This window comes from Podarcis liolepis (assembly GCF_965112155.1).
Source record: "Podarcis liolepis genome assembly, chromosome: Z".
Taxonomy (NCBI): domain Eukaryota; kingdom Metazoa; phylum Chordata; class Lepidosauria; order Squamata; family Lacertidae; genus Podarcis; species Podarcis liolepis.
The window spans coordinates 40,316,293-40,329,897 of NC_139570.1; the positions used below are offsets into that span (position 1 = coordinate 40,316,293).

Genomic DNA, 13,605 nt, shown 5'->3' on the forward strand with positions numbered 1-13,605 from the left:
ATCAACAACTTTGTGTGGGTGCCCTGGTTTTAACCTGCCTTGGGACCTTTGGGTGAAGTAACAGCTAGGAAGAAGGAGGAGGAGGGAAATTTCCACAAGGACTTGTTTTTTAAAAAGTCACAAACTGATGTAGAAATTTGGAGAACTGAAGTTAAGTTTGGAAAAATGAGCGAGGGAAACTGAATTTGACAAGTTCATCCATCCTTAGTGCAGAATGTTCCCTTTCTCATGCAGAGGTACCATCAAAGGCTCTTACAAAGAATAGAATCTGACTATAAATGAGCCACAACCCCCAGCAAAGTTCCTGTTCCCAAACTCTCCTCCACCAGGTCGTGGAGCAGCTCTTTGGTAAAATGAGATGGGCATGCCTTCCTCCCGTGTTTATTTATCTAAAATTATTTAACTTGGTCACCCTACCGAGATCAATCTGCCATTGACAGAGGCAACCTACCCCGCTGACTCCCTCACTCTCTCTTTGAGGGACTCAGCCAAGTCTGGCCCGCTTCTGTGTGAAAGAGCCCTACCTAACACACACACACACACACACACACCCCATCACCTCATCCACCTTCCAAACGCAACCTTACAAATTCAGTGCATATGTTGGAGGCTGGTGCCATCTGATCCAGATTAGAGCCAGGCCCATGCTGGGATCCTTTTGCCGGCTCTTGGTTCTAGCTGTGGTTGGCCACTAATGCACTTACACAGATTTCCTAATGAGAAGGCATCTCACATTTTGATATATTATTATGTCTGAACTTCTTTTTTCTATACCTCTTTGAAAGAATCGGTGGTGGGGAGAGGGGCGTTTTCCCGCTCCGCAAAAGCTGGAGCACCAAGCAAGTCTCAAAAGGTATAAGCCAACTTTCTGTGCACAAATATCCTTTGAAAAGGTAGCCCTTTCTCACCCCAGTTTAAAGGGAAGGGTTTGATTTCAAGCATGGCTCTTCCCTAGATCCCATGTCCAATATCAGAGCCTATGGGACAATTCACATATTACATTGTTCAGCTGTACAGTGGACCCTCCAGATACTAACTTAATTCGTCCCGGGGGTCCATACTTACCCCAAAAAGTCTGTATCCAGAGGTGCTGCTTCTGCGCACGTGCGCAGCAAGTTAGAGTGCTTCTGCGTGCACGTGCACGCGCACGGCGAAACCCGGAAGTATACACTTCCAGGTTTGCCGTGTTCGTAACTTGAATTGCATTACCCGGAGGTAACATAACGCGAGGTACCACTGTACTCCTGAAGTTGTGTGCACTCCTAAAGATGCCATTTGCAATGAACACATTGTTGCTCTGTTGGTACAATGGTACTTCGGGTTAAGAACTTAATTCGTTCTGGAGTTCCGTTCTTAACCTGAAACTGTTCTTAACCTGAAGCACCACTTTAGCTGATGGGGCCTCCTGCTGCTGGTGCACCACCAGAGCACAATTTCTGTTCTCATCCTGAAGCAAAGTTCTTAACCCAAGGTATTATTTCTGGGTTAGCAGAGTCTGTAACCTGAAGTGTATGTAACCTGAAGCGTATGTAACCTGAGGTACCACTGTATTTGCCTCTGACCCTGTCCACCACTGGTATGTGACCCTCTGGAAGTTGCCCAGAAGAGAAAGAGGCCCCCAGGCTCAAAAAGGTTTCCTGCCCTTATCTCATAATAAGCCACAGTTCCTTGCTAGTGTCCACAGACTTGCAACATAATGTGTGACAAGGAATCATCTCTGCAGGAGGCTGAAGTAGGAACCCTGAGCAAAGAGCCCAGTGGACATTCCTGCTAGTGACAGCTGTGGTGAGTAACAGTGTTCCAGTCTGAGCCTGGAAAAGCACATAGAGATGAAAGAGGAAGTGGGAAAGAGCGCCCTTTTTCCAAATTCTTCCTTCAACTCTATGTACATCCTGTTCTCAAAAGTGGACAGCCAGTTGCCCCTACGAGGAGCCTGCAAACAGGACTTGAGCACAGCAGCCCAATCCCCACCTGTGATCCTCAGCAGCTGGAATTCAGAGGCATGCAGCCTCCAACAGTGGAAGAATAAAATAGCCATGATAATGCTGCTAGAATATGTCACAAGCAGCAATAGACCCTGAATTGCAGCCTCTCACAGGGCACAGCTGAACATGAGATCCAATCAAAGTAGGCACTCCTGTAACACCCGGAGGGCACAGAACGTGCGGAGCCAGTAGCCACAATGATAAACATTGTGTGTGTGTTGCAATGTGCTTTTAGGAATGTTTCCCTTTTTCTAGGAAAAGCCAGGCATGAATAATCTGTTCTGTGCTTGTTTATTTCTTGAAGCCATTCTAGGCCATTGACTCCCATCCTGAAGAAGCACAATGGAGAAAAGTAACAGTCCAGTCCAGCACATGACTACTTAGAAATTAATCCCAGTGAATGTGACAGCCTGGCTGTGATCCCGTGTCCCCATCTTCCTCCTCCCCATTACAGAGTTCTACAAGGGGCAATACTGAGACTAAGGAGAAGGAAGCTGACTGGCAGGGCCACCCCCTGTACTGTTTATAGGTAAGAAGGCTGATCAGCTTGGAGAAGGGATGGATGAACCTGTCAATTTCAGGTTCTCATTTTACCAATATTTTGCGTATTTCCACATCAGTTTGTGATATTTTCAAAGTCCTAATGAAAATACACCAGCATTTAAGAGCAAATTTATTCTAATATATTTACATATGTATGTGATTTTGCATAACATAAATATTTTTGCAAAGCAACTTTGCCTGATACAACACACTTTCAATACCATTTTCACTGTGTACCTTTTTATACACACTTCACCCTTGTGCATGCAGTTTTTCAGTACAGTGGTACCTCGGGTTACATGTGCTTCAGGTTACAGACGCTTCAGGTTACAGACTCCGCTAACCTAGAAATAGTACCTGAGGTTAAGAACTTTGCTTTAGGATGAGAACAGAAATCGGGCGGCGGCAGCGTGGCGGCAGCAGAAAGCCCTATTAGCTAAAGTGGTGCTTCAGGTTAAGAACAGTATCAGGTTAAGAACGGACCTCCGGAACAAATTAAGTACTTAACTTGAGGTACCACTGTACACGTTATTTTGTTGGAGAACTGCACTGCAAAATTCAGACAAGTGAAAATTTTGAAGGATGCTTATGTTTCGGTTAGCGTAACTGAAAGGGTGGGTGGCAACATGAGAACGGGCCCCAGGGAGGCTCACATGGAGCCTTCATTACATATCTTTAGATGCCAAGCAAAAACATTTCTCTATGACCAGGCCCTTGGCTGATTATAGATTAACATTCTATGGCCTTTAAAATGTGTTTGTGGGCTGGTGGACATTGGGTTGTATCTATTTTATTATGTATTTTTGTATTTCTCATTTTGCATTTTTATGTTGCGAACTGCCCTGTGATCTTCAGATGAAGGGTGGTATACTAATTTAATAAATAATAATAACAGGTTTAATTTAAAGCACATTCAAGGCACCTTTAAAACACATGACTTTCACTAAAGTATCCTGGGAACTGTAGTTTTCCCCCTCATGGAGCTAGGATTCCCAGCACCATTAACAACAGTTCCTATGATTGTTTGGTGAGTGGGGGGGGTGGATCCAGGTCTTTTAAATGTGCCTCACATTTGCTTTAAATGTATTGTGTGGATCAGCACTAAGTCTTCTAAGAGCAATACCTAACTTTTCACTGTTGTCTTATTGTTCAGTTAATGTACAGAAGCTGCAGATTCTAGGCTTGGATTCTCTTTTTATCTTTTCTTTTAAATGTTCGCTGTTGTTTTATTCTTTTGACACCTGCTGAAGGGCTGCAATTTTATTGATAACCATTTCCTAGCAGATCTGAAGAAGTGTGCATGCACACAAAAGCTTATTCCAAGAACAAACTTAGCTGGACTCTAAGGTGCTACTGGACTATATATATATATATATATATATATATATATATATATATACATACATATTTCATTTCCTAGCAATTAGCCCCGTCAAACTTTGCAGAGTTTACTTCTGAGCAGACACATAGCTTATACACTTCATAGGATTGCATTGTAAATACGTAAGTAAAAGAAGTAAGATTTTTTTTTTAAGAAATAAAAAGTACTAAATCTCAAACCAGCTTGGAAGTTAAATACAAATGTTCTCCGCACATGGGAAGCAAGAGGATGTCTCTGAGCCCATACAAAGCGCCTTTCTCTCCCTGCTACCGATTTCACCACGAGGAAGCCTCCGGTACACTCAGACTCAGCCCTTCTATTTACACCAATTAAAAAGGCCCCTTCAGATGAAAGAAGGAAGTTACGGTTGCTCTGAGCAGGTGGCTGCCCTCCAGCTCCAGGCACACCTGGATAAGACTCAATTCCTAAATCCCAAAAGGTTTCCCGGGCCCAGTTCCAAAATTCAGACACAGGGGCCCCTCCCACTTCAAGGGGGGAGGGAAGCACCAGAGACTGCAAAGAAGCACGTGTGACAGTTCATATGATATATCAGGGGGTGACATCTTGGGGTTGGCTGCTGACCAGTTATAGTCAAAAGGCACTGGCTAGCTGCCGTCCAAAGGCAATACATTTTCCAGTCCCTATTACCTCTGCCTTCTTCTAAGACCCACCAATATGAATATATATGAGAATGTCAACAAATCAAGCTTTGCTATTCCTTTAAAAGTAATGGAAACGATGCCTTATGAGGAACGGCTAAGGGAGCTGGGCATGTTTAGCCTGGAGAAGAGGAGGTTAAGGGGTGATATGATAGCCATGTTCAAATATATAAAAGGATGTCACATAGAGGAGGGAGAAAGGTTGTTTTCTGCTGCTCCAGAGAAGCGGACACGGAGCAATGGATCCAAACTACAAGAAAGAAGATTCCACCTAAACATTAGGAAGAACTTCCTGACAGTAAGAGCTGTTTGACAGTGGAATTTGCTGCCAAGGAGTGTGGTGGAGTCTCCTACTTTGGAGGTCTTTAAGCAGAGGCTTGACAACCATATGTCAGGAGTGCTCTAATGGTGTTTCCTGCTTGGCAGGGGGTTGGACTCGATGGCCCTTGTGGTCTCTTCCAACTCTATGATTCTATGATTAATTCTGGGCAGCACCAGCTAATTGCCTTTAAATACTTAACTAGCGGTGCTTAGTGGTAATGGAAACCCATTGTAATGTGGGAATGTAATAGGTTGCTGGATCAGACCAATGGTCCGTCTAGTCCAGCATCCGGTTCTCACAGTGGCCAACCAGAATCCTGCTGGAAACCCACAAGCAAGACCCAAGCAAAAGAGCACTCTCTCCACTTGTGATTCCCAACAACTGACATTCAGTTGCTGACACTGGCAGTAGACGTTCCAAGCTAGTGGCCATTACGACATCCAACAGCGTATTGAGAACATAGCCACCATGGCTAGGAGCCATCATAGCTAGTAACCAAAAGAAAGGAAATTATCGTTCTCTCTGTTCCTGATGTTCAGGTGGTGAGTGACATTGTGTTGGGAGCCAAAACAGTGCTGTGCACACACAAGGGGGAGGGAGAGTCAGCAACCTGTTGGAAGAACCTCCCAAAACAGTCCAGTATGGACTGCATGCTCAGCAGCCACAGGCAGAATGCCTGTTGGTGGGGGGATGTAAGAAAACTGGGGTGGGATTAGTAGGAATGCAATAAAATATCCCTAAAAACACAGAAGGGTGGCTCATCTCCAGGCTAAGCATACCCAGTTTTGAGTTGTTTCCATGCTATCCTGCACATGGTTCCTCTGGCAGCTGCTTCTCTTAAGCATCATTTCCTATATTCTTTTAGGCTGGGTGGATGGGCATTCTTCCACCCCGAGAGCTGCATTCCCTTCTGAGCAGATTTTGGGGGGTCCACATGCCAGTGGTGGGTGGGGCAGGAGCAAAAGTGGAAGGAGCCATGAATATACTTTTTCCTTGTCCACAATAGACTACTCTCTGTTGTTGTTGCTGCTATTGTACCACCACAACCACCATCATCATTAGGAGCCCAGGGAGACAAACACACAAATGATACAACATTAAAGCATCTCTAAACAGCAGGTGGCGCTGTGGGTTAAACCACAGAGCCTAGGACTTGCTGATCTGAAGGTCGGTGGTTCGAATCCCTGTGACGGGGTGAGCTCCCATTGCTTGGTCCCTGCTCCTGCCAACCTAGCAGTTCAATGGCTTAATCAGGAGACCCTCACCTACAGATTGCAGGGGTGGTTGGGGTGTATGAGAGATGGGATGTCTTTCAAGTATCCTGGTCCCAATTGGCATGGGACTTTATACACTAAAACCAGCACCTTGAACTTAGCTTTGAGGGCTATGGGAGGTTAATGGAGAGAATTGGGGATAAAGGGGAAGCTTGTGGTTGGAGGAGTTATCACCCAGGTGCAACATCCATGAGATGGGACAGTTCATGGGAGTAAGGAGCAGTCCTCCAGGTCCTTGGTTGTACAGGAGCTCTCCATGGCATTCAACAGCTCTTCTTCAGAGGCAATATCAGCAAGTCCTGATTTGCTGAGCACCCTTCTCCATCCTATGTACATGTTTACTATGAGAAACACCCACTGGCATGGAAAGGGGAAAATAAAACCTCTCAGAGAATTTTTGTCAGCCCTCACCTGGCCTATAACTGTCTCAGTTGCAAAAAAAAGGGGGGCATCACCTCATCCCAGGAGAGGCCTGCATTTCCCCTGTAGCAATTTCATTTGTATGAGACATCTGGGGGCGGGAAGCACACCAGTGCTTTCACCAAATGCACCCCACTGGGCAGAAATTATCTGAGCTTTCTTTAATCTTTGCTGCTGCTGCTTTTTTGCAGAGTTCACCGAAGGGAAAAGCGAACATAGCCAGGCAGATGCTTAAAGAGTACAAAAGAAGCCCGCGAGGTTTTGAAGTCACGCCAGCAGCAACTGGAACAGCCTATAAACTTGTACTTTATTTTACTTTTTTCAACAGAAAAAGAAAGGTAAATTGGAGCAGCAATTAATTTTTTTTAAAAAAAATCCAGGTTGCTAAGAATTACTCAATTGCCAGCATTCACTCTGAAAACAGCAGAGGTTTTGTTGCTCTGATGGTGCTGTTTGTTAGCATTAGCTTTTATCATCACGATCATTATCATAAAGTTTGCTGCTGTTATTATTTTTACGACTATTATTAAAAACTATTATGTCAGCTTTGGCAAATATTCCTTTCTAAGGCTGTTTAATGCAAAACTGTTTTTACGTTGCTATGATGGGGACTTCCAAGTAATGGGTGGTATCCAAATATGTTCTGAGAGTGAAACAATTGAAATCAATGAACCTAAGACAAGTCATCAGCTCCAGTGCATCTACTCTGAGTAGGAATAACATTGGCTATACAGCCCTAACGGTTACAGATGTGAGAAAAGCCTGCTATTGGCCAATGGCCCTCCTAGGCCAGCATCCTATTCTCACAGTGACCTACCAGATGCCTGTGGGACAACTGCAAGCTGGATTTGAGTACAACAGGACTCTCTTGTCCTGAGCAGGGCCGTCTTACCCATAGGCACTAGGGGTGCAGGGCACCCGGGCGCTGGGCTCTCAGTGGCACCAGGCCAAGAGTCCGGGGCCTGAGAGTTGAGTCCAGGGAAGAGCCCACCCATCGGTTGGAGCACCGCGGTGGACTCTTCTGCTGCAGGCGGCTGTGCGCCATGAGTTCAGTGGCAACCAAGCCAGTGTGATGCTGAGGCAGCCAGCTGGCTCCGACCTCCTGCATGCCTGGGACTGGGCAACTGGGGGGGGGCGTACTGGGTGGATCTTGGCACCCCAGTGCTGCGTATTCTTAAGACAGCCCTGGTTCTGAAGTTTCCAGCAACTGGCCCTCAGAAGCATTACTGCATCCGATTGTGACAGTTCAATACTATGCATGTCTATACAAAAATTACTTTCATTGTGATCCCAAGCAAAAGGAAATAGGATTGCAATCTATATCAGCAGTCTATATTTAACAATACCACTGCTAATAACAATACTGGTCTTCCTTAGAGGACTGTTGTAAGATGTACTCACATTATGCATGTGATATCCTTTGAATATTCTTCATTTGCTTGAACAGGTTTATAGGCCTCCTCATGATCAGGAACACTGACAGAGCAGCCAAATGGGCCTAGAAGCCTGTTCAGACCTTCCTGCTCAACATTGGTGTGGTCTAGTGTGTTAGGGCTTCAACCTTTGACCACAAAGACCAGGGTTTGAATTCCAATTCAGCCACATCCCCCCCCCCCATCCTCTACAGACATTGCCATTCCCTGTTTGACCATAACATCTGAGCAGGACTGAGGTGGTTGATGGAAGATGTATTTGAGCAGGTGAAGGACAACAAACTGTGATGAGGCCTGGCTCTGAGTAGTGTTCAGGAGGAAGAAAAGATTAAGCGCCATCAGAATGTAAGAAACACCTAAGTGAACAGAGGGCTCCACCAAAATAATTGCACTAGATAGAAATCAGCATCAGCCAATCCCCTTCCTGAGGGGTGGAGCTATTCAAAATGGCAGTCTCCCCACCATAGCGTCCCCTATTGGATAGTACTGCAGTGGCAAATGATTCCTTTACAGCACTCACAGCCACACACCCTCACAGCCACACCCCTTCTAAGATTATACAACCTCCCAAGATTATACAATAACTTTATAATTATACAATAATTACAATTAAGCATGCATTGCAATGATCAATGTATATCTCCAAGTGTTGCCTTTCAGTTGATTGCACTGATTTCTGTGCACTGATTTCTGTGCATGTACCTTGCAGATGATTTGGAGTGTTCTAATATCTTCTTTCAATGTCTTGAGTTATGTTGTCTTTAAAGTTCCATTGTACATATCAGAACTTGCACAATATTCTCTTGATCCCGAAGCACCTTGTGTTTTGTGGGTTCCTAAATGTTTAGTTCTGAAGCATACAGAACTAATCTGCCTCAGAGTTCTTCCTGCACACCTTGTCCAGAGTGACCCTAAGAGCTATTCCTCATTGGGTGACTCAACTGCTTTCACTCCAATGGGCTGCAATCAAACAAAGATTGAGAAGACATTTTCTCAGTCGCTAAAAAGCTGTCCTTTCATGCTGATTGGGTAGCTCTGGGATTCTGGAGACTGGGGCACTGCTGCAGAAATAGTAACAGGTCTTTAACCCTGGACCATTGGACCTCTGCTACTGGATAAAGCTAACAACAATGGTAGAAAAGCCGTTTTCTTGGATCAAGTCAATGGCACGCCTGGTGTTAAGCAGTGGGAGCAATTTAGAAAGCCTCTTATTTTAGAAAGGAACTCTTCTCTTTCTCCCCCCCCCCCCCCCCGCACCCACAGAATTAAGCATCAAAGAATACACAGTGAGGAACATTGGCATGGAACCTAAAAAAATTTACAAAGAGAAAATGCAGGATAAAGCCTTCAGCAGGGTTGGTAGTGGCATTCCAATCTCTCTCAGCGGAACAATATTTCATCCTGAAACATGCACACAGGGACAGGCAACGGTACTTTGGTACGGCACCATTCTCCATCTCTCTCTCCAAAAGCAACTGCCTTGTGGGTGTTGCTCAGGGCTCTTTTCTGCATCTATGGTGTTAAATTGAGCCCCGGATGATTTTTCTCTACCTCTGCAAACTAAGAAGGGAGAGAAAATAAGGAGGAATGAGACGCATTCTATGTATGGAAACAGCTGGGAGGCCTGTACCCAGATTTCTTTTTCCCTGCCATGGAGGGGTGGAATGAGTGGAATCTTCTCTTTCTGAATCACCAATACTCAATCAACAGTGCAAAGAGCCCCCAAAGGAAGATGTTCGGCAGGAACAGGGCCTTTGGTCATTGTTGTTTTTGTAGAGGTTCAGCATGTTTGTGATGGTTGGTTAGGGCTCAAATGAGATTAAGGGAACCTCCAGCTGAACATTTTTCATGCTGATAAATGGAGCAGAGGAAACCGCTTGACAGATCACCAGCCTTTTATCAGGTGTGGGTTGAAGTCACCCTTCTCCCACGCTATGCTAATTTAGGCATCCTGGCAAGTCATAGGAACCTGCCCTAAGCTCAGGCAGTGATGCCGTGTGGGTTGGGCCGCAGAGGTGGTTGTCCTGGGCACAAAATTATTAGGAGTACAAAATTTCAAAAGCAAGGGGGGGAGAGAGAGAGACTGAAGAGCCGATAATAAGCAATAGCCAGTTGCTAGGGTCCACCCTGCATGGGCTTCAGAAAGATACCTGCTGTTAACCTATCCCCCATCCCGCTTTCTTCCAGGCTCAACATTCACGGGGTACCACAGCTGCTGCTCAAATAGGTTGCAGAGCTATTGCCCCTTTGTTTCAGCCTATCGGTGGGTGGTGCCAAGGAGCTCTAGCCCATGCTGCCACCCTCCTGCCAGCAGTGCCATTGACAACATGGATTAGGAGGGTTATCAGCTGCAGACCAATCAACAGAGAGAGTTAGGATAAGGGGGCAGTGCCAAGGAAGAGATACCCCCATATCTCTGCAAATGGAAGCTGATCTTAGCTCTGTAAAGGAAGCTGCTGGTCTCTGGGATAATGCAGGAGTGAGTGGGGCAGGTGGGGCAAATGTATCAAGTGATTCAACGTGTGCAGACTGAAGATACAGAAATCAGCGTGGTAGAGTCTTTCATTGACTTTATTCAATACTGAACTGGTGGAAGGGACTCAGGGAGTGCTAACGGTTCACGGGTTAGGGGGCGCAATACTTGTCTTGCCCTGGGTGATGGCGGCCCACGCTATGCCACTGTACACAGGGAGGCTGTTCCATTAGGACAACAGGGCACTGCCTCACCAGCCTCTGTCTGCCCTCGGTCAACCTCTCCCCACACATCCGCCTGTCTTTATTACTTACAACATGTCCAGGTCTGTGGACCGCCTCCTCCATAGTCTCAGTGTTGCCCTTGTAGAACTCAGGAGGGAGGTGGACAGGGACAAAACTAGAAGGAGTTGGCTTTACCTGACTCCCAGCACCACCTACTGTTTGGTCTATTGCTCCTTATAATTTTCAATGGATATTGCCCACCACTGCTTTTGCCAGATCAGAGCATTGGTCCATCTAGTTCACTGTTGTCTGCACTGACTGGCAGCAGCTTACCAGGATTTTAGATAAGAATCCCTCCTAGCTTGATCTGGTGATGGTGAGGATTGAATCTGGGATCTTCTGTGTGCAAAGCAGATGCAGTGGTATTACTTGCAAGCAAGCCAAGTAAGATTTCACTAGGTATTACCAGCCAAATAAGGAGTTACTGGCTTAGGGCCCTCGTATTTACAGGACCGCCTCTCCTGGTATGCCCCGCAAAGGACCTTAAGGTCCATGAATGATCATAGTTTAGAGGTCCTGGGCCCTAAGGAAGTCAGATTATCCTCCACCAGGGCCTTTTCAGTGATGGCTCCGTCCTGGTGAAATGCTCTGTCCCATGAGACCAGGGCGCTGCAGGATTTAACTTCCTTCCGCAGGGTCTGTAACACAGAGCTATTCTGCCTGGCTTTCAATTTGAACTTAGCCTGATTTTTTATTCCCCTTCCTTCCCTCCCCCTCCCCTTTTTATGAAGATTACGCGCTCTGGGATCCCACACCTAATTCTCCCCTGGTCTCTTCGCTGGCCCAAATAGGACTAATTTAGCCAGCTAGCCCTGGTGATCATTTAATGTTTATTGGATGGATTTCACCCCTAAATTGATTCTGAATTTATTGTTATTCACGTTTTATACTATATTTTATGCTGTTTTTTCATTGTTTTAAATTTGTTGTTAGCCACCCTGAGCCCAGTTTTCTGAACCTGGAAGGGCAGGGTATAAATAAAAATTTATTATTATTATTATTATTATTATTATTATTATTATTATTATTACTACTACTACTACTACTACTAAAAATATCAAGTGTCTTAATGCCCTTAATAGCTTGCAACCAGTTTACTTGAAAGATCACCTTACCCCATTTATGCCCACTCAACTGCTTCAATTTGCGGAACTTCCACTGTTACTGGTTCCACATAATTCTCATTTTGTGTGTGTGTGTGGCAGCACCCACCTTTGGAACTCCCTGTTTCTTGATATCAGGCAGGCTTCTATGCCGCGCTCTTTTTTTGCACCTGCTAAAAGCATTTTTGTTCAGGGAAGCCTACAGAGACATGTAGAATGTCTACATGTCATCTGATCTGGGTTTTTAACTTACTGCTGATTTTATTTTATTGTTTTAAATAGTTGTTTTTAACTGATTTTACTAACAATTCTTTTGCTCTATTCCTTTTGTAAACCACTTAGAGGTATTATTAATATCAAATGGTGTGTGAATCTAGTTAGAACAAATAAATAAATAAGATTGTGGCTCTGACAGGTGCTTGATAGCCCAAAGGCCCACACCCCATGCCATGTGTTTTATACTCCCAGGGCACAAACAAGAGCAAGAGGCTTATAAACCTGTAAATGATCAGAAAGCTGAGTTTAAGAAGAGCCTGGCTGTCCTGAAATACTAACCAATCAGCTTCACCAGATGACCTCTTGTTCTAATATTATGAGAGAGCAATAAAAGCTCCTCTCTTTTGAAAGCAGGCACCATTTTATACACCTCTGTCTTACTTGCTTTTTCTTTAAACTAAAAAGCCCCAAACACGGCAACTTTTTCTCATGGGGAGCGGCTCCAGCTGCTTGATTATGCTGGCTGCCCCTGGAAGCTTTTCCAAATCTGCTATGTACAGCAGAGGGAGAAATTCAGTTCTATTTGCATTTAAAGGCAAATCTATCAAATCTGCGCTTTCCAAAACAATCTGTCTTTCAAAATTCACACTTGGCCGAATTTTGCAATGCAATTCACCAACCAACCGAAGTTTACAAAAATGCAGATATTGGGGGGAAGTGTGCATAAAAACGTGACGTATTGATGATAGTAACTTTAAAAAATGAATGATGCTGGAGAAAATTGCTTTCAAAATTATTGCATGAGTCAAAACTGTGTATTTTAAAGGGGGGAAATCACACAAAAATGCTGTTGAATTTTCATGATTTACCGTAATTTTTGCACCATAACACTCACTTTTTCCCTCCTAAAAAGTAAGGGGAAATGTCTGTGCGTGTTATGGAGGGAATGCCTACAGGTGGCATGCCTACGGATTTTCCTCCTCTAAAAACTACATGCGTGTTATGGTCAGGTGCGTGTTATAGAGCGAAAAATACGGGTAAGTGTTTTGATGTGTAGCACTAGTCAAGTGATGAGTACCTCTAATTTCATTTGCTCCCAATCAAGAAAAACCAAACATTCAAATGTGCAGATTGTGGAGAAGTGTCCCCAGAAAAATTATTTGGGTCTATGGTAGCAGGGGGTATGGGTAGAGGGAGCCACAAATGACTTGATGAATTTCTTCCATATTAAGCCATTTGCCCAGTTCATGCTTTTTAGTCAGGAAGAAACAGAGTAGGAGAAGTATGTTTTGACTGTAGAACTGTGTAATGTGACTACCTTGATAGCAATACTTACCCACGTGGAATGGTGATTTATGTTACATAGCAATATTAACTAGTGTGTAATAGCAAGCCAGATCTGCACTTTTAAATGGGAAATGTTTTGACTTGAGAACTAATCCATTGTGTGACAGTTTGAGCATATTACAATGATCCTGGCCTGACTTCAGTGGCTGCCAATTAGTTTCTGGA

At 44.6% G+C, this 13,605-nt stretch overlaps 1 long non-coding RNA gene across 1 annotated transcript in view; it reads right to left on the reverse strand.

Moving 5' to 3' along the window:
• Positions 1 to 1,410: 1,410 nt before the first annotated feature.
• The window catches only part of LOC310698639, a 175,383-nt gene continuing 163,188 nt past the window's right edge, over positions 1,411 to 13,605 (reverse strand). Inside the window, exon 5 of the long non-coding RNA XR_014521641.1 lies at positions 1,411 to 1,502. This is a non-coding gene — a long non-coding RNA (uncharacterized lncRNA). The remainder of the gene's footprint in view (positions 1,503 to 13,605) is intronic.